The sequence below is a fragment of the Phascolarctos cinereus genome, unplaced genomic scaffold (assembly GCF_003287225.1).
Source record: "Phascolarctos cinereus isolate Bilbo 61053 unplaced genomic scaffold, phaCin_HiC Scaffold_7;HRSCAF=346, whole genome shotgun sequence".
Classification (NCBI taxonomy): Eukaryota; Metazoa; Chordata; class Mammalia; order Diprotodontia; family Phascolarctidae; genus Phascolarctos; species Phascolarctos cinereus.
This window is the reverse complement of record NW_027556180.1, coordinates 167,045,166-167,072,342: the sequence shown is the minus strand read 5'-3', so window position 1 is coordinate 167,072,342 and position 27,177 is coordinate 167,045,166. Positions and strand designations below refer to the sequence as shown.

Sequence of the window (27,177 nt, the reverse complement as noted above, 5' to 3'; positions counted from 1 at the left end):
GTTGTTGTTGCTGTCCTTGGTGTTTTCATAATTCATTTATTTACTTTTAGTTTTCAACTTTCACTTTCACAAGATTCTGAATTTTAAATTTTCTCCCCCCTCCCTCTTCTCCCCCTTCCCCAAGACTTCATGCAACCTCATATAAGTTCAACTTATACATTCATATTGAACATATTTTCAAATTAGTCATGATGTAAAGAAAAATTAAAACTAATGGGAGGGACCACAGGAAAGAAGAAATGAAACAAAACAAACTGAAGGAGAGCAAATAGTATGCTTCCATCTGTATTCAGACTCCAAAGTTCTTTCTGTGGATGTGGATAGCATTTTCCATCATGAGACTTCTGGAGTTGCCTTAGATCCTTGCATTGCTGAGAAAAGCTAAGTCTGTCAAAGTCAGTCATCACACAATGTGGCTGTTACTGTGTGCAATGTTCTCCTGGTTCTGCTCACTTCGCTCAGCATCAGATCATGCAAGTCTTTCCAGTTTTTTCTGAAGTCTGCCTGCTCATCATTTCTTACAGCACAATAGCATTCCATTACATTCATATTCCACAACTTGTTCAGCTATTCCCCAAGTGATGGACATCCCCTCAATTTCTAATTCTTTGCTACCAGAAAAAGAGCTGCTATAAATATTTTTTGTACGTGGGAGTCCTTTTCCTGTTTTTGTGATCTCTTTGAGATACAGGCCAAGAAGTGATATGCCCTTTGGGCATAGTTCCAAATTGCTGTCCAGAATGGTTGGATCAGTACAAGACTGCAAAAATATATTAGTCTTCCAATTTTCCCACATCTTCTCCAACATTTATCATTTTCCTGTCTTGTCATGTTGGCCAATCTGATATGTGTGATGTGGTACTCTAGGCAACTCTTTAAGACTATAGCTCATAGGGAAGGTGCTGACCTATATTGGTAGAGTGAATTTCCTCATCTGGGAGGTCCCTAAGCCAGTAAAATCACAAGTCCAGTCTCTATCTCTATCCTACTTTGCATTTACTACTTGTATCTATGTTCTATCGATAGAATATAAACCCTTAAGGACAGGGACAGTTTAGTTTTTATCTTTGTGTCCCTCCCCAGTAACTAGCACAGTACTTCGAGCAAAATAGGTGCTTAATAAATGTTCAATTTAATTTAAGAGAACAGTTGAAGCTGGGAGGCTAAGGGGTGATAGTGAAGCATGAGCAATGTTCGGGCTTTGATCTCCTTTTGTGTCAATATTGTGGTGCCTGCGTGTGGAGAGAAGGGGGGAGTGTCAGTCTGAATTCCTGGTTTATGCTGGTTCTCAGGCTGACGACTGAGGTTGGATCACCGGCAGCTATTTGAGCAACATAGAAACCTGCATGCAGTCTACTAGCCTATTTGTTGGGTTGGAGGCTGAGGAGGGGCGAAGATCCAGCTCCCAGATGCCTCCCAGGGTTTATGGCCCCAAAGGCTGGTTGACAGAACCTCAGATAAGCTACTAACACTCAAGATGGCTCTCCAGATTTTCATTATAATAGAGAGTTCTCATTTCTAACATATCAGGAATGTTTTGGTTTTCTGGTTCCTAGGGACTCTAGGTCATCGATTGGCCAGATGGAGTGGCAGGCTTCAGACAGAACACTCATCTTTCTTATCTCTACTGAGAATGAAGAAATCTGTTATCTATAGGAACCAGGGTGCTACAAAAGAAACTGCTCATCTGAGCTGACTGTGAGCATTATCTTAATTTTAGAAACAGGTAGATATTCTCAGCAGTTTAAAGGCTTAAAGCAAAATTGTAGCAGACAACAAATTGCATAGGTAATCAAGGGAATAAACAACTAGTGTGGACTTCCAACAAAGAATTCCAAAGGATACTCAGTTACCTCTAAATAACTTGACCACAGCCAAAGGAAATGACCTTGAGGCATGTTCTTTGAAAAGACAATAGAGTTTATGTTCTAAGGAGTTATAGCCTTCCCATAATACTTCCTACCAAGAACAGCCAACTTATTCACGAGGATAGCATTTGTAGTTGTAATAGTCTTTAATAGGTGCAGCTAGGTGGCGAAGTGGATAAAACACCAGCCCTGGAGTTAGGAGGACCTGAGTTCAAATGTGGCCCCAGACACATAATACTTCCTGGCTGTGTGACTCTGGGCAAGTCACCTCACTTAAAAAAAAAGTCTTTAATAACAGATTTAGAGCTGTAAGGGACCTCACAAGTCATTTAGTCCAATACCCTCATTTTACAGATGAAGATGCTGAAACCCAGGACGGTGAATGGACTTGTCCGAGGCCACACCAGTGTCCCAGGAAGGATTTGAATGCATGTCCTCTATCTTGATAATTAGCACTTTTTCCTAGGTACACTAAATATCATGAAAATACATTATGGAATGCGTTGCAGCAAAGTTTAGCTGACACACACATAGATTTGCAAGTAGAAGGTGCTTTAATAAAAATCTGCTGTCATTATGGAATGAATGTTGTTTGACAGAAGGTACTGGTAAAAATTGCTTTCTGATATGAAAGTTGGGTCAGTGAAGGGACTAATTACGGCATATTTCTGGGCAAACCAATGAGGCCACACATCTGTAAGCCACACAAGAAAATATTTACTTCCATGGTAATATCTCCTTTTATTTTGTTTTATCTTTTTCCAAACCGGTTTTGCTCCTACTTGATCACTTACTTTACTTAGGAGTCTTGGCTTCAAATGACTTGCTTTTTTTCTTCCCCTATAAAGTAAAATCCATTCAAAGAATACATATTTGCTACTGTTGAATAGATGCAAAAGATTATGCTGTAGATACTGAAGATTATTCCCCTCCAAAGAGTTCAAAACGTATTTTGAGCAATGGTAATATTGTTGGAATATGTGTAAATCTTCCCAAGATGATTGTTTTGAAGGAGATGAGGAGAAGGGGTGTATGGGGTGTTCTGGGAGACCAGCACCTCTGGTAGGAGGCTTGCTGGGCCCTTTTCAGGGCTGCTTATCCTCCTTTGGTGTCCACCTTTCACCCATCTCTCACCTATGGCTCCAAGAAGCTATCGCAGGCGCAGTGGCCATACCCTGGTAAACCACCTTGGCAGACGGGTTAAACCAGGTTGAGGTTAACCAACAGACCTCAGACCTGTCAATGAGGTAGGGGGGTTTCTACCCCAATTCTGTGAAGACTTCCTCTGGCATGACAGGCAATTGAGAACAGTTTGTTGAAGGCGGCTGAAGCAGGCACTGTGGAGGGCTTAGCTTGGTCTTTCACTGCATCCTGGGCCATTAATGGCCAGTTATCGTGACTTTTGTCCCATTATTGGACTTTAATGACTCTGAAAGAGATAGTGAGACTGATTACTTTGTGCAACTCTGTCTCACTTAAATCCAATTCACCCATGAGTCAAAACATCACCTGGTGATGCCATTGGTCCTTTTTGGAAAATGAATGGCAAACAACAATTTTAAAGGAGGTCAGAAAGGACACTCTCAAAATCTCTCTGAAGAACTTTGAAATTTAATGTGAGGCATGGGAGAAACTGGCACAGGAATCCCTTCCCCCCCACCTTGCCTCAGCATGGTGTGCCCGCATCAAAGAAGGACTCTATGAGCAAAGCAGAATTGCAGTAGCTCAAAAGAAACCTGAGATGCTTGTATTTAGAGACATCTCCACAAATGTTCACATGGACTATTCGCGCCTGACCTGCAGCAGAGCTTTCCGAGCTCATAAGAGTCTGATCAGCCACAGTCAGATACACTGTACCTTGACCCCCACACAGTGACATCATTTTGCTCCTTTTCAAATATGAAAGTCAACGACCATTTTGAATGAGATTGCTCTTTGGAATTTCTAAGTTCTCATTTGATCAGTTTTAAAAATCAGTTAGATTACTTTCATAAAGCCTCAATTTTTTTTTCCAACTCAGCCTATAATTTATTTTTATTTCCCCCACAATCTCCATTCCCTCCACCAACATTCCCATGCCTCATTGGTTCTTAGACGTGATGCTGAGTTGCTGATCACAAGCTCTGGAAGCTCCAAGCTTGAAGGATTTTCAGTGTGGTTCTAATTACAGGCTGTTTGTCTCTTGCCTGAGTTTTAGCCTTAATGGCAGAAAATTGTCCATCAGGTGATTTTTTTTTTGTCATCACAACTCATGAAGACCACACACTGAGGCATAGAAGGGTTGTCCACAGCAACGAAATCTCTGATCATTTTTAAAATACAGAAATATTGAAACGATCTTTATCTGTTCCTGAACAACTCAATGCGACCACTGTGATATCGAAACAAAAAGTCAGGGGATTTGGGACAAATTGATAGCTACCATGTAGTCTTCAGTCATTGTTGATACCTTGTCACAGACAGGCTCAACGAAGCCACTAGTAAAGCTTTTCAATCACACTATTCAACTTCAGCTGCTTCCTAAATAATCACAAGCTTTTTTGTTTTTTACACCCCCCCCCCCCCCAAAGAGCTCAAGAGACAGGAAGCAGTCAGGGGATTTTTTTTTTTTTGGTCTCCTTAATTGATTTCCTTTCCCATCAGAAAATGTTTTCACAATGCAGCCCACGTGCAGGAAGAAGAGCCACAAACAGAAAGACAGCAAAGCACAGGCAAGGCACGGGTGAGTCATAGTTCAAGACAGAATGTCAGCTTCTTTGCATGCTAATTTTAGAAATTCTTCAGAATGGGAGAATCCTGTGCTGGAAGTCTGTGTATAATGCTGAGCAGGGCGTGAGATGGGGAAAGAAAAAAAAAAGCAACTGCAATGGTCTTCCTATTCACCTCCTAAATCTGACCACCCCTTCTGCCACCCAACTGCTTCTGCCCATGGTCAGTAAGGAAAGGGAATAAAGAGGGAAGAGAGAAAAGAGGAGGAATCAGGATGGAAAGGAAAGGAATAGTGTAGGCAGGAAGGTGAGAGGGGCACTCAAAAATACTTTGTTTGCTTTCATTGGCAGGATACCCGGAATGAAAGCTCCCAGAAGTTACAACTCTCCCCAGAAATACTCCCTCACTTCTGCTCCTAAGGCTTTTTTTCCCTATCCCCTCCCCTGCCTTTCTCCTCACTTCCCTCTTCTCCTAAAGCACAGGACTGACCACATCACTACCCTGTTCAGGAAGCTTCCCTGTTTAATTTAAGATAAAATACAAATTTCTTTGCTTGACATTTATAGCTCTTCATAATTTCTGAACTAAAATTCCATAATCATTTTACATTACTCACCCTCATGCTCTTTTATGTTCCAAGTCAACTTCTTGCTGTTCCTACGTACATGCCATCTCCTGTCTCTATGACTTTGTCCAGGATGTCCTCTAGGCCAAGATTGTTTGGATCCCCTGGCTTCCGTCAAGGCTCAGCTCAAGCATTACCCCCAACGTATACCCTTTTCTGAGTACTCTCCCTTCTACCCCCAAATCCTTTGTATTTATTTACATATACTTTGTATTTACTTAACTTTGTGGGTGTTTAATCTACCCTCCCCCCCAGAATGTAAGGTTATTGTAGGTAGGGACTATTTCATTTTCTAATCTTTGTTTTCTTAATGTCTAGTATAGTGCTTTGCACATAGTAGGTGCTTAATAAATGCTTGTCTTTAATTTCTTTACAATGCAAATGATCTGGAAACAATGCGATAAAGATTTCACAAAAAGCAGTGACTTGCTTGAGCTCTCCCCCAAACCTTCCAAATACCTGTAAAAAATGGCTCTGAACAAATGATCCATATTTTAGTTGAAAATTTGATTAGACAAAATTTTATTAGTTTTTATTGTTAGGGAGAAGGAACTCAATAAAGATTGCAAAGAAAAATAAGATATGGTCCCTGTAGATTCTTCAAGAAGTTTTCTCTGTAATAGTGGGCACTTAAGACATTCTTGATACTTTAAAAATGTAACCAAGCTTTGAATAGAATCTCTAAAAATTATTCTCTATAACAGATCTCTGAAACAGGGTATGTGCATCCCAGGGTGTGTTCAAGATTTTCCATTGGGAAAAAGAAAAATTCAAATTTTTATTTCTTTTTATTAGCCCCCAATAAAGAAATAAATTATACTAATGTTTAGTATATAAATATTTGACAGTGATTGACAGTGGTGCCCTCATTTAGTCCATGTGTCAAGTGGTCACATGACTTAGCAAGTATGGTAGCTGAGATATCTTAAGGAAATAGAGGGGAATTCCACACTGTTGTAAACCCTCATAACTGAGGAAGCATGGGCCCGATCATGCCACTTACCTGCTCAGAATGTTCTAGTAGCTCCCTATTGTCTCTAGCATAAAATAAAATTTCCTTTGCTCAGCATTTCAAGTCCTTTACAGATGTCTAAAGCCTGCCTTTCCAAGCTTAATGCTTAGGAGCTCTTTCATGCACTCTATTCCAGACAGATGGTCCCACTTCATCTTTCCTGTATGGAACATTCCTTCTCCTACTCCCCTAATTTTAGGTTGTCCTCCATGTCTGGAATATACCTCTTCTACAGTGCCATCTCTTAAAATCTTGATCTTCCTTCAAAGCTCAGCTCAAAAACCACCTCCTACACACGGCCTTTTCTGATCCTTCAAAAAGATAGTGTCTCCTCCCCACTCAAAAGTAAGCATTTACTTTTTATATATTTTATATTTGTTTGTATGTGTACATTTTATTCCGCCTTTCCCATCAAGAGCCTATAAAGTCCTCCAGGGCAGGTACTGTTTTGTCTTTAACTGGTGCCCATAGCACCAAGCATAACGTCCAGCACATAGCAAGCACTTAATGAATGCTCGTTGACTGATGGTGCACTTTATACTCTTTAAAACAATTTTATAGTGAATTAAAACTGTCCATCTTCAGAACCAAATGCCAATTTAAAACACCTTACACTACGTAATGCTACAGAATTAGATTTATATTTAACCTTGAAAATATTGTAAAATTGAAGGAAATGAGTCATATTCTCCCAAGTTCTTAAGCATTAAGAGCTTAGGCGGCTGCATTAACTTTTTCTCTCTACTAGAGGACCATTTAGTACACTGCAGCAGGAGTGAGTCAGAAAATTAGATAGCAACAGAACTTACTGAAAGGATTTTAAAAAAAATCATTTTAGAAGCGACAAACAAAAAGGTTTAAACATTAGAGAGATGATGGGATCTCTGCTTCTTGTTTAGTCCTGCGGGGAGAATTGCTGACCTACTCTCTTGCTGCCTGAAATCCATTTGTAATGTGTAGTACTGAGGAGAAAGGAGCAAAGAAGGGATGCTGGCAACTTTTGTGACCTTTATTTGAAGGCGTGTGATATGAATTCTGAGTGATTTACAAGGTATAACTGACAGTACTTAGAAAAGAAGAAATTTCAGAGTTTTTTTATGACACTCTTAAGAACAGCTCATGTGAGCACACCCATTGGCCACCCAAGCTTGTTTACTTATCTTTTGTTCTTTCCATAGGTCAAGTTCACTTTAGAAAATATTTTTAACAAATCCAAAAAAAAAAAAAGCGCTTTTATGTGGTAAAACAGAAAAGGGAGACTGAACATAAAACAATTTTCTGTTATATACAGCTTGCTTTTACTTTAAAATGTATAATAAATTTAATTTATAACTTTCATAGTTGTCCTGATCATTTGCAAATCCTTTTGGCCTTCCTTCTGTTCTCTTCTATGACTCTTGTTTTTTGAAAAATGGTCCAATGACCTTCTTTTCTTGCTTTCTTTTTTTGACAACCCTGTCCCAACTCCCTTTCTCTCAACTTCCTGCCCCTCCCCCACTGAAAAAGAAAAAGGAAACTTCTGTAATATGTATAAATAGTTAAGCAAAATAAATTCCCTCACCGAGTATGTCAAAAAATACATATTGAGTCCATCACCTCTCTGCGAGGCAGTGGTTAACCTGCTTCATCTTTAGTCCTTTAATGATCATCTAATAAAGAATCAGTTTTTTTAAAATCAATAACCAGATTAGAGTTCTTCAATCTTTCAAAGTTAGTTGCCTTTATAATGTTGTTATCATCGTATAAATGGTTCCTGTGGTTCTGCTCACTTCACTGTGCATCAGTTCATGTAAGTTGTTCTAGGTTTCTCTAAAATAATCATTTCTTATGGCACAAGAATATTCCATTACATTCCCATGCCATAATTTGTTCAGTTGTATCCAATTGATGCCAGTCTGTTTTGCTCATACATTTCTCTGATGATGTGTCCTTCATAATTCCTTACTTATAATGTGTTTCAGCTTGCTAGTGTCTACCATGTGCCTCTTTATTGCCCTTTAGGTGATCCTCACTTTCAGTTCTTCAAAAGTAGCTATATTCTATGACTCATAGCCATACATCCCTAGAAGAATATCAGTGTTTAAAAAACGAGCCTTTGTTTCAGAGAAAAGCTTGGGATCATCAAGAGAACTTGGTAATTTTCCAAAGGCAATCCAGTCCTTTTTCTTCTTTTTATTTAATTCTTGCACCAACTCATTATTCATTTGCAATAATGGTCTAAGGTATACACACACACACACACACACACACACACACACACACACACTTTTCCTATGTGGATGGTTAGGCTGGACACTATTGAGTGATAGAGATCTATTTTAGGAGGCTTTGAAATGTTTCATGGCTTGATATAATCAGTACAATATTTTTGAAAAATAAGACGTTATGGAGGATCTCAGCCTCTATGAGAAATCTGTCCTCTGAAGTGAATATCCTCCATGATAATGGTGAATCCCTTTGAGGAGAATATTTTTCCGTGTTTTATGTTCTTCACATCGCAGTGACTCTGAACTCTTGTAGATCATTATCCAAATCCCATTCCATACTCCTAACACCTAATTCCTCATTCTCACCTCCCTCAACCCTTTGACTCCAAAGTTTCATCCTAACTTCACTCAGCCCTTTCGCTGTGCCCTCTGGAATGCCTGTTCCATAAGCAACAACAAATTTCTCTTCATCTTAAATATATTCCTCTCCCACACCTTCCATCCACTAGCTCTTAATGAAGCCTGGCTTCCCCCTGATGACTCAGCTTCGTTAGCCACCCTTTCTAGTACTGGCTGCACTTTCACTCATTCTCCTTGGCTCACTGGTCAAGACAAGGGACTTGGAATACTCCTTGTTTTCCATTGCCAGTTCCAGGTTCTCCTCTTTCTTCCATCACTCAGTAACCTCTCTTCCTTTGAGGTTCCTGTTATTCATGTGTACTATCCAATCAGCATCCTGGTAGCAGTTGTCTTCAAACCCCTGGGTTACTCCTCTCTCCTCCTCAATGAGTTGGATACCTGGCTTGTAATTTTTCTCTCCTCCTCAATTCCTGCCTTCATACTAGGGGACTTTATCACACATTTTTATTCTCCTTCAAACACCCTAACCACTTAATTCCTCACCCTCTTCATCTCCTATGAGCTACTCCTCCACCCCACTTCAGTCTCACACAAAAATGGTCATACCCTTGATCTTGCCACCACCCAAAAATGTACCACCTTCATGTTCAAGAATCCCCCCAAACACCTTATCTGACCATAATCTATTGGCTTTTCACCTGACCCTCTGCCTTCTCTTACATAACCCCATCCACACTGTGACTTCCAATCAATTACCACCCCTATGCTGGTGATTATCAAATATGACTTTTATACCCCACTCTTTAGGATTATTCATTATTCAATAAGCCACACTCAATGGCATTAAAGAAAAAACATATTCAAATACAGTTACATGTAAACAACCAAAGTCAGTATTGACACAAATATTCACAGCAAAAGAATAGTTATCTGAATTCATACACTGTGCTTCTGGCTAGCCATAAGTTTCCACCTTCGATTTTATTTTGTTGTTGCTGAAGACCCTAACTGTCATATGGCTCTTAAAACATGAAAGTGTGTTTTCTGGGCTTATTCTTTGGTGTGAAACATGAGAGCAGTGAAATATAAATATGCCTATAAAATGTAAACAGACTTTCATTTGTTGACAGCCCAGTTCAAGGCAGAAGCTTTTTCTCAAACAAATGGCTTTCAGGATAGAAAATTCAACCAAAGCATAATTTAGGAAATTTCTGACTGGGCATTGCTCATTGTCAATGTTAGCCAGAGTTTGGTTTTTAAATAAAATATGCAGACATGGGAGCTATCAACCACTGGTTAATAACCATCGTATTCTGAGGGACTAGATGCATTTTGAACAGACTCAAAGTATAAAAATTGAGATTTATAAAATAGATAAATTGGTTCTGGAATGGGGCTGAGAGTACAGGAAGGAGGGTGATTGTGATATTTCTTTTAAAGAAAGCTATGCGTTTCATAAATAGAGGTTCCTGTGTATTATTGGCTACCTTAGGTATATAGGCAATTCTCACCTTTTGAGGGGGTAATGTTCCTAGAAAACAGTGCAAAAGTAGAAAATTTGAATATTAATACATTGAACCTAAGGGAAGTAGAGGAGTTAGCTTCCTGTAACTACCAAAAACTGTTATCTTTCTCTAGAGATTGGTGAAAATACACTTTTGTGCATATAATTCTTTATAACAAAACATTATTTTTGATAATATGCACTTTTCCTAACAGTGACAATGAAACCATAAGATGCAGTACAAAAAATAAAACTGGTAACATGTAAAACATTTTCCTTGCTAGTAATTCCCTAGAGTTCTGTGACATTTTGTGTTTACATTTTAATAAAAAAAATTGATTTGAGACAATATTCACTTTTCATAACACAGTAAATCTACAGCATCACAAATAAATTTGTAAAACAAATACAATTCTTAAAACTAAAACATTTTTGACCTGAATCTTATCTTCTACTTTGTTAGATGGTAGTATGAGGATGTTGTTCTTATATACTACACTGACGTAAGCCTCTCCACCTTGGTTACCCTCTGAAAATCAAGAGAGAGGTTGCTGAGACTTTTCTGCTGTTGAAAAGACATCACCTCTGTTACTCTCTACCTGAGGGCTGGTGGATGGTGGTGGAGATTGTGAAAGATGCACCAACTTGAAATAATCTGTCAACAACTTCCACTATGTGTGCCATTTGAGATCCTTGGATGTTGGAATATGGGAGCAGAGGTGAGTTTATGTTTAACCTTGAAGCTGCTATTGTTGTTGGGATTAGTAGCTTTGATGTCTCTAGCCAGCTGGTCCATTATGCCAAGCCATCCTTCGAGTTTGGAAATTATGAGTGGAACAATCATTTTTTTCTCTACTGCGCATATTCATGAATGTGTAGGGTTGCCAACATGAAAATAAAAATGAAGTTACTAATAAAATCATGCAAATGCTTGAAGTCCCTAAAGTTAAATGTGTGAATGTTGAGGATTGCTTGTATGTGGTTTTGCAATTACTGTTCAAAAATCATCAGATTATCAAAGATTCCATTTAAGCCACAAATTAGGCCACTTCCATGCCTGGATTTCTTGAAATCCCATTTCCTCAGAGGTACCTAGGTGACACATTGAATATACAGAGCATTGGATTTGGAATTGGGACAATTGAGTTTGAATCCTTTGTTCTTCTCTTTTGTCTTCCTTCTTTCCTTCCTTCCTTTTTTTCTTCCTTCCTTTCTTTCTTCCTTCCTTCCTCCCTCCCTTCCCTTCCTCCCTCCCTTCTTCTTTCCTATCTGTCTTTCTTTCTTCTTCCCTTCTTTCTTTTTTCCTTCTTTCTTCCTTTCTCAAATGGACCCTGGACAATCACTTAACCTCTCTGGGCTTCAATTTCTTCATTTGTAAAACCAAGGGGGTTGAACTCCACAGCCTTAAAGGACTCTTCTAGTTTTGAATCTATGATCCTGTGATGCCTTAAGGTCTACCCCAAGGATATAATATTACAATTGTATGTAAGTGAGACTGTCATGGCAGCTGCTGACACTGGGAAGAGAAAGGGTCAAAATTTAGATTAAAAATGGTCCCTTAGGGAAACCCCTTTTTGAAATTATTTTTCTTAGGATAAACAAGGATATGAATGACAAAAGAGAGAGTTGTAAAGTCATATACTGAATGCCCAACCAAGGAAACACTCAGTTGAGGTGTGTCTATTTTCATTATTTCTATGGATAAAACTAATAAAGGAAATCAAATTGTAAGGAAACGATGGGAAAAGTAGAAGATGAGACTCCCTTGGGGACATGAAGCTGGGCTGAAATGAAACAAGCTTGTCCAAATGCATATGAGCAACAGTCTCTCCAAAAGCATAATTTAACTTGCCAAGAGATGCTCAGAGCTAAACTAGGACAGTTTGTCCTACAATACTACCCTTGTTGGTTGCAGCTCCACCAAAGTCAAAGGCCAAGGACCTTTGAAAATTGCTAGGATGCATCAATTGTGGAATGGCTGACCAAGCTGTGGTATATGATTGTGATGGAATATTATTGTGTTATAAGAAATGATGAACAGGATGATTTCAGAAAAACCTGAAAAGACTTACATGAATGGATATAAAGTGAAGTGAGCAGAGCCAGAAGTATGTTGTAAACAGTAACAGCAATATTGTACAGCTATCAACTGTGAATGACTTAGCTATTCTCAGCAATACCATGATCCAAGACAATCCAAAAGGGCTCATGATGAAGCATGCTATCTGCCTCCAGAGAAAGAACTAATACTGTTTGAATACAGAATAAAACATGATGTTTTTCACTTTCTTTCCTTTTCTTTTTTTTATTAGAGTCTTCTTATACAAAATGACTAATATGGAAATGTTTCATATGATTGCACATGTATAAACTACTTTAGATTGCTTAGCATCTCAGAGAGGGGAAGGGGAAAGGAGGGAGAGAAGGACAGAATTAGGAACTCAAAACTTAAAAAAAATTGTTTTAACATGTAATTTAACATGTAACATGTAATAAAATATTATTTAAAAGAAGATTGTTAGGATATCATACAATCCTTCAGCCACACCATGACCAAACATTTATATACCCATAAAAATCTTGAATACTATGGAAGCAAATATTTTATTCATTTCAGGGAAGTCCATAGACATTGGAGAGAAGGCTCATCATCATCATAATTTATGTAAGTGCTTTAAGTTTTGCAAAACATTTGATAAGTATGATCTCATTTTATCTTCACAATAACCATAAATGGCCTAGGTACTATTAGTATCTCATTTTAAAAATGGTGAAACTGAAGCAGACAGGTTGTCTAGGGTTATACAGCAACTAGTAAGTGTCTGTCTGGATTTGAACTCAGATCTTCCTGACTCCAGGCCAACATTCTATCCACTACACCACCTAGCTCCCTCAATGAGAAAGCAACTTGAAGAACGTTTCCATATTTATTCTTAGATGAGAATTTTATAAATAGTCATAACAATACAGGCCATAACATACAAAGCGTCTGAACCTTAGAATACATACATCATCTGGCTGCTTCTCAAGTAGTCAAAAAACGAATCTTAGCAGCTAAGATGGGAGACACTGGTTGTGAACTTGAAAATGATTCTTCACTGGGAGAAAACCCAAGTGTTACTAGTAAATGGAAGGCAGTATGGTGTCGTGGTTAAAGAGTTAGTATCCCAGCCAGGAAGACTTGAATCCAAGTCTTACTCTTGGCATACAATGGTTGTATCCAATGAAATAACATTTGTAAAGCACTGAGCACAGTGCCTGCCACATAGTAGGCTCTATATAAATACTTATTCCCTTTCTCCTTCACCTATGGGCAAGTCACTTAACATCTTAGTGACCTCAGCAACTCTAAGAATATGCCGAAGGTCCTGTCCGGTGTGGATAGAGGGACTTCTCTCATCTGAGAGTTCTCTATACCCTTGAATCACAAGGTATAGGTTCTATCTCATTTTGAACCATCAGGTTCCACCAGGGATTTTTTTGAGATATTATCTCTCAAGTTGAGCTTCATAGCATTATTTGGGATGTTCCTAATAAGATCAGTGGCATAATGAGTTTAATTCCATATATTATGTGCTTATCCAATCAGCATCCATTGAGGCTGTATCCTTGGTTCTATGCTCCCCATTATGTTGCATGCTTCTTATCTGAAGGGGTGAATAAAACACTGAATTGTAAATTGCAAGATTCAGTATTCCAAGGGTAACTTCACACCAGGACAGGGCCAGTTCTCTCCTCAGGCTTGGTTAAGGTTTTTTCTCTGTGCCCAAGAGCTGTTCACTTCCTCAAAATACAGTGGTAGGAACCCCTCAGTTATGACCAGGGAATAAAGTCAAAAAAGGCTAAAATAGGTCTCCCAAAATTCCATAAAGAAGAGGCATCAGTTTGGTGCAATGTTAAGAGCCGTGGATTTGGCATCAGAGAGTTTGGGTTGAAATCCTGGCTCTGCTGCTATTATGGAGTGACAGCCGTGCCATAACGGCTAGGCACTGGACCTGGAAACAGAAAGCCCAAATTCAATTCTCTACTAGCATACTTACTAACTTTATGACCATGGAGTGTATAATTTGTGTGCTTGTTTCCACATCTCTAAAATAAGGAGGCATGGACTTCATGGACTCTAATATCCCTAGAGGCAGCTGGGTGACTCACCGGATAGAGTGCTGGGCCTGGAGTCAGGAAGACCTGAGTCCAAATCCAGTCTCAGACGCTTACTAGCTGTGTGACCCTGAGCAAGTCACTTAACCTCTGTTTGCTATAATCCGCTGAAAAAGGAAATGGCAAACCACTGCAGTATCTTTGCCAAGAAAATCCTATGGACAGTATTGGAGTGCTATGGTGCATAGGGTCATGAAAAATCAAACACAGCTAAACCATAATGTCCCTTCCAGATCTAAATCTCTGATCCTATAATCCACGGCCTTTTTGTAGGGCTTTAAAGGTCTTGCTCAGAGACAATTTGCTCTTATTTTATACATAGTTCCAATGAGTATATTGACCAAATTTCTAAGTCTACAACAGATTGGGAACAACAGATTAGAAAGGAGGAGAGAAGTTGAAATACTGATAGCAAGTTAACAGCCTGACAGAAAGAGACAAAGCAGGAAAATCATAAAAGCAGGTACAATAACCAAATAAAGTATAGCAATGTGAGGGTCATTTCATGTAGGGATATGCTGTCTTATATACTTTTATAGGCCCTGAATATATCATTATATCATTATGTTATAGATGCTAGAATGATTCAATTCCATTTAATCCACAAATTTTTATCACTTTTTGTGAAACATTGTGTTAGGTTCCGGTGGCCATACAACGTTGAGATTACACGCGGTCCCTGCCCTCACTGATCTTATAATTTTGTAAGAGGGATAAGAAAAGGAACTGTAACCAGACTTATGATTTAGTGAGTATAGGGAATTCTAAACTCCCTATACAAATGCTGGTTGGCATCTTCTATGCAACTTGTAGTTTTAAAAAAATTAGCTACCTTTTAACTAAGAGGTTAAATGACTTCTCCAGAGTCACACAGCCAGCACGTGTGAGCGGCAGAACTCAAAGCCAACTCTTACTGGTTTTGATGTTGGTTGTTAATCACCATTCAATGCTGCCTCTCTTGTACAATGATGACACAATTGAAGAAAATTGTAATAAATAATATTATATGATGAGTACATCAGAAAGTTTATAAACAAAGTAGAATGTGAGGTCCATAGGGAACGTTCACTACTGACCAAGTTTATTAGGGAAAGCTTCATGGAGCAAGTGGTATTTGAATTGGATTTTGAAGGTGAAAGTAAGAATGCAACAGATAAAGAGGGAAAAGGAGGGCGTCCCAGATAAAAAGAACAGTAGTTTGGTTTAAGTTTATAGGGGGCAAAGGCTAATAACATCTGAATGCTGTCAGATTGTGAAAGTGTACAAATGCCAGGCTAGTTGTACTTGGTAGAGAACAGGGGACCACGGAAGATTTTTGAGCACAAAGGTAATATGTGAAGATTGTGTAAATGGAAGATCATTGTGGAAGTGGCAGGTAGGATGGGAAGAAAAAGTAAAAGCTGAAAAACCTGTTAGGAGGCTACTACAGCAATCTATAAAGAGGGTGATAATAGGACTATAGAGAAGGGACCAGATACAAGTGATATCGTGGAGGTAGAATTGACAAGACTCAATAATCAATAGACTATGAGAGATGAGGGAAAGTATGTTCTATCAAAGAATTGGTGTTATTGGTGATATCCCTAAATCATCCCCCCCAAAATGAAATTATTTTTATCTCCTTTGGGTACTGTTTGTAGGGAGTGTCTACACCCACTATGTAGTACTTTATACTTTTCACACGAGTGTGTGCGCACCTACTTACTCTCTAGGCTAATTCAATCCCTCCAATTGTTCTCACACTGGCAGGTCTAGGTTCCCAGAGAAGGACCACAATGTACTTACACTCAAGTTCTCTCAGAGTCCTAGGAGTAACTTTGCTAAGAATGATGTCTTCCAATTCAACTGTGTGCCTGGCATATAGTAAGCACTTAATAAATATTTGTTGACTACCTGACTGATGTCAGAGGGAAGAGTGTTACCTCTTTAGCAAACTCCTCCGCTGGGTGTTTCTCTTCTGAGAAGTCTCAACCACAGGATGGGTTATCCACCTGGAAAACTGTCAAGCGTCCTCGGGAAGTTGGGACTTTCCAAAGGGAAGGAGAGTTGCCTTGACTATAGGATTTTTGAGTCTTTTGTATTGGTTGCATTTTTTGTGATGTAAAATAAAGGCTGACCTGTAATTAACATATAACTAGATATAAATATGTATATGTAACCATATGTATATGAAGAGAGAGAGAGATAGAGAGAGAGAATTTGCATAGATGGACCCTTTTTACCTTTTCTATTACCTTTTCTATTGAGAACTGGACATGAGTTGAATTCTGAGTTTCCCAGTGAGGACCATGAGTAGGGGTACAATGAGTCGTAAATAGTTTTTATTCTCCATTAATTAATTGATTAATCAAATCTATAGATATGAGTTACCCAAAAGGAGTTATTTGCATACATTTCTTCCATTTGCTCAGTGGTGATCTTTTCATTCCCTTTTCTTTTCCACTGCACTCCACCCACAATCTCAACACTTTTCCTTTTTTTAAAAAAAAATTGTTGATATCTTTGGTTTTTTTTTAACACTTTTATTTCTATTTATGAGTATACTATCAGTGAGCTATCCTTTGCAACAAAGAATTTTTTAAAAAAGACAAAAACAATTCAGCAAAACAACCAGCACACCAGGGCACATAACATTTCACACTCTTATAGTCCCATACTTCTGCAAAGAAGGGAAGGAGGTGCTTTTTTACAACTCTTGTCCAGTGTCTAGCTTCTTGGTTATTATAATTATAGAGCCTTTATAAGCTCTAAGGATCCTTATCCCAAATCCCATTTTAAATGATGAGTTGAGTTTCCTAGACCAAGCTGGCTAACTTTCCCCCTCAGGGCTCCAGGAGGTACCAATGAAGTGTTGGGAGTATGTTTCTCTAAAGCTAATATCTCAAGTCTCCATTCCAGTATGTTCTTCCCAAATTTTTGTCGACTAGTGATTTTGTTGACAGTGATTAGTATCATTTAGTATCATTTAACACAGAATTGTCAAACTCTCCACGAAACTCCCAAGTACTGAATCAGATTAAAGTGGAATTGGAAAACGTTTAACAAAAAACATAATACAACATAGATAATATTAATTTATGGTTTTCTAAGTCAATATGCTGACCTCCTGGATCTGTTTATCTTTGAGTCACTGTACCAATTAACATCAATTAACTCTCACAAAGGGATATTTACTGAGAAGATTTAGCAAGAACAGATGTACAAATATTTTCCCCAATAATAGGGGCATATTCTTCCTATTACAAGTAGCATTCAGACCACCTAGTTCACTTCCAAAGGCATTGCTGATGTTGGATCATTTTCATTCTCTTTTGGCTGTCTTCAATCCACTTCAAAGCTGGGGTCTGGCAGGTCCAAGATGTTGCTCATCACGGGGCTAAGCTATCTGAGAAACCTGGCATAGACTTCACCTTCCAAAGCTCTGGTGGTTTGCTCTCTCATCATTAGAAACTCACAAGGTCTAATCTAGTCCTATACTTTATCACTTTCGAGCAGGAAAGAATAAATACAAAGAGGTAAAGAACTGAGACCTGTATTCACAACTACATGTGGGGTGCCTGGGTTAGGAGGTTAAAGCTGTGCCCCCAACCAGAAGTTTACAGCCTGTCTTCTCTAGATGACACCCAGGAAAGAAAAAAGACTCTAATCTGGTTAGTGCTTTTTATAAGCATTCCCTGTTCTGGCTAAGTAGCCAGTTGAAAAGCTCTTCATCTCCACGAGGTAAGAAGACCAGACACAATGCCTGTGCATGTTTCCAAGTAGAGAGCCGTAGTCCTTCATTTGAGTTATCAGACACTTCCCAGAGGCAGGCTCATTGAATTTGCATGTTCCCAGGACTCATTGGCCAAGCCCCTGTTACAATCATATAGCATTCCAGTTTCTTCTTTTGTTTGTTTTCCCATTTCTACCTGGACATTTAATTTTGTTGTTCTTGAGTTGTTTCAGTCATGTCCAGCTCTTTGTGATCGCATTTGGGGTTTTCTTGGCAAAGGTACTGGAGTGGTTTTCCATTTCTCTCTCCATCTCATTTTACAGATGAAGAAACTGAGGGAAACAGGTTAAATGGCTTGTCCAAGGTCACATAGCTAATAAAAGTCTGAGGCTGATTTGAACTCATGAAGATGAATCTTCCTGATTCCAAGACTAGTAGTGCTCTATCCACTGAGCTACTTCAAATCTAACATGTCTAAAACAAAACTCATGTTTCTCAATGAATTAATTCCTCTTCCAAACTTCACCATTTCTATTGTAGGCATAATTCAAAGTCTTTGACCTCTCTTGTTTCTTATTTCTATAGCATGGTTTTTGTCCCGCCTCCTAACTTCCATGGGCAGCTAAGTGGTGCAATGGATAGAGCACCAGACCTGAAGTCAGGAAAACTCATCTTTCTCAGTTCAAATCTGGCCTCAGACACTTACTAGCTGTATGACCCTGGGCAAGTCACTTAACCCCATTTGCCTCAGTTCCTTATCTGTAAAAGGAAAAGAAATGACAAACCACTCCAGTATCTTTGCCAAGGAAACCCCAGATGGAGTTGGAAATGACTGAACGACAACTTCTCTGTTCTGTCAAAGGAACTACCATGTTTTTAGTCATCCTCATTTACATCGTCTGAGTCATTGGATTCATATATCAACAGTTAAAAGGGTCTTTAGTGGCTATGTAGTCCAACCCCTTCGTTTCTACAAATAAGGAAAGTTAGGCCCAGAGATTTTAATTGACCTGCCCAAGTATTTCAATGGTAGAATTTGAACGCATGTCATTTGACTTTAGAGATACTGCTTTTTCCACACTGACTCTTACCCACACCCATACTCAACCAGTTTCTGCTAAGTCTTATTAATCTTACCTCTACAACATTCTCTCTTCTGACATGGCCTCTATCCTATTCAGGCCCTTTCTTCTGGATTATTGTAATAGCCTCCTATTGGTGCCCCTCCCTTAAGGTTCTTCCTTCTCCAATCCATCCTATACCCAGTTGCCAAATTGATTTTCTTACGACAAAAATCTGACTATTTCTACTTGCCCCATAGCCATTCAAATATTTCAAATCACTTCCAGTTGCATTAAGAATTAGCTATAAATTCCTCAGCTAGGCATTTAAAGCTTTCTACAATCTGGCTCCCAGTTACTTCAAACTAGCATGGTAATTGCTCCCCATACTCAGTATTTCAGCTTTCATGCCAACTGTGAAAGTTGGGGGAGTGATCCCAAAGAGGGTGCTCCATTAGCAAAAAGAATGTAACAGAAAAATAGCTGTTGTGTTAGCATAAGTGTTAGCATAATGTGTTAGCATTGTGTAGTGGAGTTAGCATCAGACTATAAGTCTCAGTTTCCTCATCTATAAAATGGGAATACTAACTCCTGCAGTGGTTATCCCACAGGATACTATGAAATGTTTGCAAGGCATTTTGCTCTATAAATGTCATCTATTAGTGTGTTCACAAGCAGAGGGAAAAGGAGTGAAATTTTCATATAACATGATCTCTAATGAGTGGTAGAATTGCTTTAATTTAGAAGAGTTAGTATATATTCCAGTCCCCCTCAAAAAATACATACTCATGTGTGTAAGCCCTAATTCTGGGGGACTCGGACACACAGAATTCCCCATTGTCCCTGTACTGAAGATCTTCCATTTGCCAATGTGATTGAGAGTGATTGGCTAATCTACGTTGGTTATACATTCTTCATATATTCAGTTTAATTCAACAGTATATTAAGAGTTTACTATATGCAAAGTAGTGTGGCATTGTTTTCAGAGAGCTGGCCTCAGACTCAGGAAGGTTCAAGTTCCCCATCAGATATACGTGACTGTGTGACCCCAGGCAAGAAAGTTAACTTCTCAATGCCTGCCACAACTGTCTAAGACTACAAAGAGGATTCTAGGTTGGTAGAAGAAGTTCTTCACCAAGCTCCTAACACCAACAAAATCACAAAGTCAGCAAACAAACAAACAAGCACATGCAAGGTTTTTGTATGAGGTACTGGAGATATAGAGATACAAATGAAACCACCCCTTTCTTTAAGTATGTCCATTCTTCAGGGGAGAAGAAGGACTTTTAAAAAGTATGAAAAAATATAATACAAGAAAAATTGAAGAGGGAACGCTAACAAATGGGGCTGTCAGGAAAGGCACCACAGAGGAGGTAGTGTTTAAGTTGAGCCTTGGGAGAAGATAAGAAGAAAAACAAGGTGGAGATGAGAAGAGAGTACATTCCAGACATGGGGGATGGCTTACAGATTTATGAAGGGGAGTCAGGAGATGAAGTATTGAGTTCAGGGAATGGCTAGCAGTCCAATCAGGAGGGGTATAAGGTCAACTGATGCCAGAAAAAAGGAAGTGGGAGCCAAATTGTGGAGCTCCTTAAATCTAAGATAAGGAGTCAAATGACATAAACATTGGGAACGTCAAGCTGGGAATACCATGCATCATGTATGCAATCCATATTTAAGAGTAGCAGGACTATTTATTCTGGTTTGAATTCCAGATGTTAAAGAATGTTCAACATTAAACACTTCAAAAATCCATTATTAAAATGAATGAGAAGGTACAGAAATGCTCTGAGATGCAGGGAATGATTTCAGTGTAATTTATTTTTTTTGAAAGAATGATTAAAAACCTATAATAATTGAGCTCTAGTCTGAAATTATGGCACCACAAAGAGTAGCCTCAGAGCTGTTGACTGAGGCCCCCTTCTGGTAGTTAGTATTAACTACAATTTTGAGGTCACTAAGTAAAACATGGCCTGGTAGAATTTTTTTTAATGGATTATTAGCTCTCTCCAGCTGAGCAATTTTACATTGTTTATTAGCAGAGAATAATTCAGTATGAAATCCTTTTCACAGGTGTGTTGGGAAAATCATTGAAAAGTGTTAAGTAATTTGCTAACTACCTGAATAAACAATGTAACTGACCCCTGTAAAAGGTTGTAGCAATTATAGAATTAACTAAACCACCTTGATCCAGAAAGACTTAATAGAGTCAAAGGGAAAATCATCAGAATTATATTGAACGTTTAAGTACTTTAGGGAAAAGAGATTTTGAGGGCAACGAAGTCCATAATGAATATCTATTAAGTGTCTCCTACTCAAGCAAATCAGCAACTAAGTTGCCAACTTAGTCTTTGAGAGTTGCCTAGGGCATGGAGAGGCTTAGTAACTTGTTCAGTCACACAATAAGTAGGTATGAGAAGCTGGACTTCAATCTCAGGTCTTGCTGACTCCTAGGCTAGCTTGCCAGCACCAAAACACTACTAACCTCTATGTGCCACCTGCTGATGAAATCTTAGGTCTGGGCAAGAAAGGGGGCGTGTGTTGTGTGTGTGTGTGTGTGTGTGTGTGTGTGTGTGTGTGTGTGTGTGTTAGAGAGAGAGACAGAGACAGAGAGAGAGAAAGAGAGAGACGTGTTGTGGTTAATTACAAAGGAAAAAAAAGACCAGCCCCTGGTTATTATTATTATTTATTTTATTAAAACCAAAATATGTAAGCAGAAAAAAAATAGCAAAATTAGTAATGTGATCCTACATATAATTCTGCATAGGAGGACCAATATAAAAACTGGGGTGTAGTCTAATATACATTTATTAATATTTAATTATTTTTTATAAATATTTAATTAGGTATAAATATTAAACTATATACCAAGCAGTTTTTAGATGGAGATATATATATGTATATATAATTTTAGGTTGATATAGCTATATGTGTATGTTATTATACATGTATATTTAATGTTTATATATTGAAGATATGCATATTTATTTGTCTATTTCAGTGAATATACATATTTTCCTCCTTACGTTATTTGGTTTTAATCAAATAATTGATAATAATAAGCAGGACTTGTTATACACACACACACATATTTATATATATAAATATATATACAACTTTAAAACTGTTTTATATACTATTGTTTGGTGTGTCTGTCTAATATTCATACATAAAATAATTAATATGAACAAATGTTTTAAATGGTGACTAATAATTAATATTAATAAATATATGTTGTACCTACATACCAAATAGTTTCAGTTAATATGTGTGTGTGTATTTCTCTTTTCTTACAATCAGGTCTAGGCTGCATGGTGTAGTGGAAGTGGTGGATTTAGAGTCAGACCCCTTGAGTTCAACTAATGGTTCTATTTACTACCCATGGTTCTTCTACTAGTGATGTGAACTTGGGCAAGTCATTTAACTTCTCTGATCTCCAGTTTCATCATCTGGAAAATGAGGGATTGGATTAGATGATCTATAAAGTTTTTTTGAGGTCTAACACTATGAGCTTCCTGCCCTACCCATTTTCTCTCTCCTCTTCATCTCTGTTTTATTTCTTTTTTTTTATTTCCCCCATGTCTTGTCTCAGAGATTTTTGCTAAATCTGACCAACTCTGTCCCTTTTTCCTCTTTCTATTCAGAGAATCTTCAGCAATCCAGTGAGCCCACTTCTCTGCTTAAGTAATTTCTATAAAGTGCCTTTTAAATTCTACAACAGATTTAAAGCATTGATATGAGAAAAAGAAAGATGTGGTTGTCAAGGAACAAGAGTGGAACTTCTCATTGCCTAGAATGAACAGAACGCGATCTTCCTTGGCACTAACTTTTCTGACATCTCAGGGACCTCTGTGAACCTCAAAATGCCTTAAAGAGATTCCATGAGGGGTCTCAATCCATCAGGAAAAATCTGCCCTGTTTGGAGAACAACTGGACCCCAATACGGCTGTCAGATTTTATAGCTAAGGTTCTTTATGGATACAAGAAAAACGAGGCTTGAGAAAATAGGTCAGTGATTCTGACTTGAACCAAGTGAAGAGGAGTTTTGATACAGAGAGGGTTTCCCCAAGTAGAAAATGTTCTGTCCTCAGATTGTCATAATGTCAACTGGATTATGTGAGCAGAATCTGCAAGAGTTTATGTTAATAGGTAGATAGATAAACAATCTCTAAGGAAAGTACAGGTCTAAAAGATGTAGTTCTTCTTAAGCTGTCATTCAACATCTTGAAGTGTCCCAGCAACAAGTTGGGGGAATTGCTATAAATAAAGAATGCTGAACCATAAGGCCATTGTTCTAGACCACTGTGTCCCATCCCATTATGCATTGGTGTGACAGAAAGGTACACGTGACGTATCTTGATGTCCTGCATTTCCTCATTCCTCTTTGTCAATTTGATCAAAAGAGAGAGGGTGAAAGGGGAGGTAGGAGGGAAGGAGCGTGGGTGTTTATGTGTGTGTGTGTGTGTGTGTGTGTGTGTGAGTGTGTAAAGAGGGTAAGAGTGCAATGAAGGTTATATCAATGAATGAAGACCCAACTGGTAGATAACATGGTAGAAAAGAAAATTATTGCTCCGTATTTTTGCACTTCCTCAATTCCCACCCCAGTGTACTCACACATACTTAGGAAAAGCTGTTCTAAGGAACTATAGGAGAACCTCTCCCTGACCCTTGCTCTAAAAGAAGGAGTCCACTGAAACACAGAGACACACGTGAAGACATAAAGTTTTCAATTTTTAAAATATAATGCCAGCAACAAAAGGCTGTAACTTGGAATTTCTCATTTCCCCCAGTGCACAAATTCTTGATTTAAAGTATTCAATTAAATTTTTGTTGCTATAACTCCCACTCCTCTGCTCAGCCTGGTGCCCTACAGTGGCATCATAAAAGTACATGAATGTATTTTTCTTCTTTGGTTTCGACAGTAATAGTGTGAACAAGTTTTAGATAGAATATGATCCAGAAAGTGAAACCGGTGATTCTTTTGCACAGGATCTGGGATAAGAAACATCCTGTAGCACCCACATGTGAGACCTATGAGTTTAAAGGTTAACACCTAGATAACTTACAACCTAGGAAGGATGAATGGTGGCAGAGAGGTTATGGATATTGCCACTGAGGGGAGGGCTAGCCAAGAGAAACACACAGGACTCCAGATTCTCCCTAGAAAATGAAACTGTAACAAAGGTTGTGACTGAGCAACTCTTAGCAGAGCAGGGTGAGAGCTAGAGAAAGAAACAAGAGCAGAAAACAAGAGGGTTAAGAAATTAAACCTATCGACATGAGACATTTGGGCATAGATATCAGAAGGAGTAAGTGACCAAAATCAACATAAAAAGAACATCTGTTCATTTTATATAGATTCTTCATTATCTTTGCCCATCTTCTCTCAAAACTGAAGGGGCAAAGCTGCTTAGCATGAGGATAATGACGGTCTGAATGGCCAAAGAAGAGCCAAAGAAAAACACAACTATGAATGTGATGATGGAATCAACTGGAAATGAATGTGGTGTACAAAGCACCATCAGATATCACAGACAATATGAACAATTGTCCCAACTAGATTACATATATAGTGAGACTGAGTCACTGCCCATTCTGAACTAACAAGTGGTAAACAGCTTTCAGTGGCCTTGTGATCCCATCAGAAAAAGCCTATGGCGATCCCAATGGTGCATTCAACGTGCAACAAGCTAGCATAATCTAACAAATACTGTGAAACAAGAACATATTCAGCATTCAAAATCCACAAAGGCAACTAATCCCCAAATTATTGTTCAAGAACACTTATACTCTGAAATACATTTAAGACAAAGCGATAAACTCTGATTATAGGGAAAACTGGGACATTTTCATTGGAACACAAATGTGTTATTTCAGCAATAATAACAACCCTATGAGTTATCAATTACTTAAACAACAAACATTTATTGAGGGCAGGCATTGTGCAAAGCACTGTGGGCTCAAAGACAAAATAGTAAATAAAAAATAATAAAATAGACTCGCCTTCAAGTCATTTACATTCTATTGGAGGATTCAGCACGTACACACATAAGCATATACTAAATATATCCAAAGTTAATACAGAGTAATTTGGCAAGGGGTAGGGGAGCAGAAGGCACTAGCAACTAGGGGACAGCAAGATGGATCTCATATAGAAGGTGGAATTTGAGTTGGGCTTTGAAGGAAGCCGAAGATTCTATGTAGTACATGATATTATTTCCATTTTATAGATAGGGCTCAGAGATAAATAAATGAACAAACAAAAAGCACGTATCCACTATGTACCAAGCAGCACTGGGCAGGGGTTACAAATACAGAAGTGAGACAGTCCGTTTCTCCCTAGAAACTTAAAGGAGGAGATAACACGTGTAGAGAAGTGGTGTTCAAAAAGTGTCACAGTAATGGTAAGTAAAGCCATGGAATAGCCAAATGGGTTGCCATGTTCTTTGCAGAAACAGTGGTAATATTTATTTGATCACTATTCCCAGAGTAAGAGGTAGAAAGGAAGCAAGGAAGAACAAAGCAGATCAATCAGTCATCAATCAATGAACAAGATAGCAAGATGCACAAAGTGGATGGTGTGAAGCATGATCTGGGCATTCGGGCTGACTACATATTATCTTGGCTATTATCTAGTGAGATACATATATATGTATGTATATATATGTATGTGTGTATATGTATGTGTGTATGTGTATATGTGTATATGTATGTGTGTGTGTGTGTGTGTGTGTGTGTGTGTTTACAGTTATCCCTTCTACACCACGACTTTCCCCATCGAGGTTTCGCTGTATTGCAGGTCAGCATAAGAAATTAAATGGGAATTTGGGGGAATTTTGCAGAAGCAGCAAACAACATGCAAAGGCTAGTAGAAGATGCAGAAAAATTTTAGAAACTCAGAAATGCATAAAATATATGTATAGTATTGTATAATATCTATCCAAATTTTATAATAAAGTACTGTAAACACCCCATAAGAGAAAAAGAAAAATTTCAGACTTCTCGGGTACGAAGCGAGGGCCAAAAATTTTATGTAGATTTTTCCATATCATGGGGGTGCCATGCCCCCAATGCACACAATAGGGAAGGGATAACAGTATACACACATACATACATATGTAAACATACATACATACATATAGTTGGCACTCACTCACCAATCGGGATAGTGTGCTGGAGATAGCTCTAACTGGCTTCCTAGAGCTGCTTGCTAAATTTTCCGTGTGAGCATTTAAATGTCAGAATTGGCAATCATTCTAAGTCAGGGCTTGATTTACTGTTTTGTTGATTATCTAGAATGAAGAAAGTGTTAATACTGTAGATTAAACTTTAAAAATGTGTATGCACGCAACCCCCTCCTCCCAGCCAAGTTGTTAAACATTGACCAGCACAGTTCTGTATTGTTCTATAAACATTAATTGAGCTCAGCAGAATTATAGTAGAAATTTTAGGGAATAAAGTCATCACTAGACAGGAGGCCTAGTAACTGTAGGCTAACAACAGCAATAATAATAATAACTGGCATGTATAAAGCTCTTTAAGGTTTGCAAAGTGCTTTATATCTATTATTTCAGTTGAGTTCCCCCAACACCCCTTAGTTCAACCCTAGGGTGGAGTTACAGGACTGAGTGGCTTAACTTGCTAAAGACGTAGAGCATTGCTATTAAGCAACCAACCTGTAGTCACAAAGCTAATAAATAAGCAGAGTTGGGGCTCCAGCCCAAGTTTCCAGGTCAAGCACTTTCCCCCACTATATCAGGGTACACCTAGCTGCCATAGTCCTTGATGCAACCACAAGGGTATTTGATGGGGGTATAAGGAAGAAAGTGGCTACTCTTTGGAAAGTCATGTGCTTTATTCAATGCTCCGCAATAGAAAAAACATGTCAACACATGACCATTGCAGTTCAGAGAGAACCTTACTGCTCGCAGAAATTCCACAGGTTAGCTGGTTGTCGAATA

At 38.4% G+C, this 27,177-nt stretch overlaps 1 long non-coding RNA gene across 1 annotated transcript; it reads right to left on the bottom strand.

Moving 5' to 3' along the window:
• Positions 1-255: 255 nt before the first annotated feature.
• LOC144454784 (uncharacterized) lies at positions 256-26,504 on the bottom strand. Its single transcript, XR_013483321.1, has 2 exons — positions 26,374-26,504; positions 256-3,297 (listed from the first exon to the last, which is right to left on the bottom strand). It is a non-coding gene; the product is annotated as an uncharacterized LOC144454784 (long non-coding RNA).
• Positions 26,505-27,177: the final 673 nt, after the last annotated feature.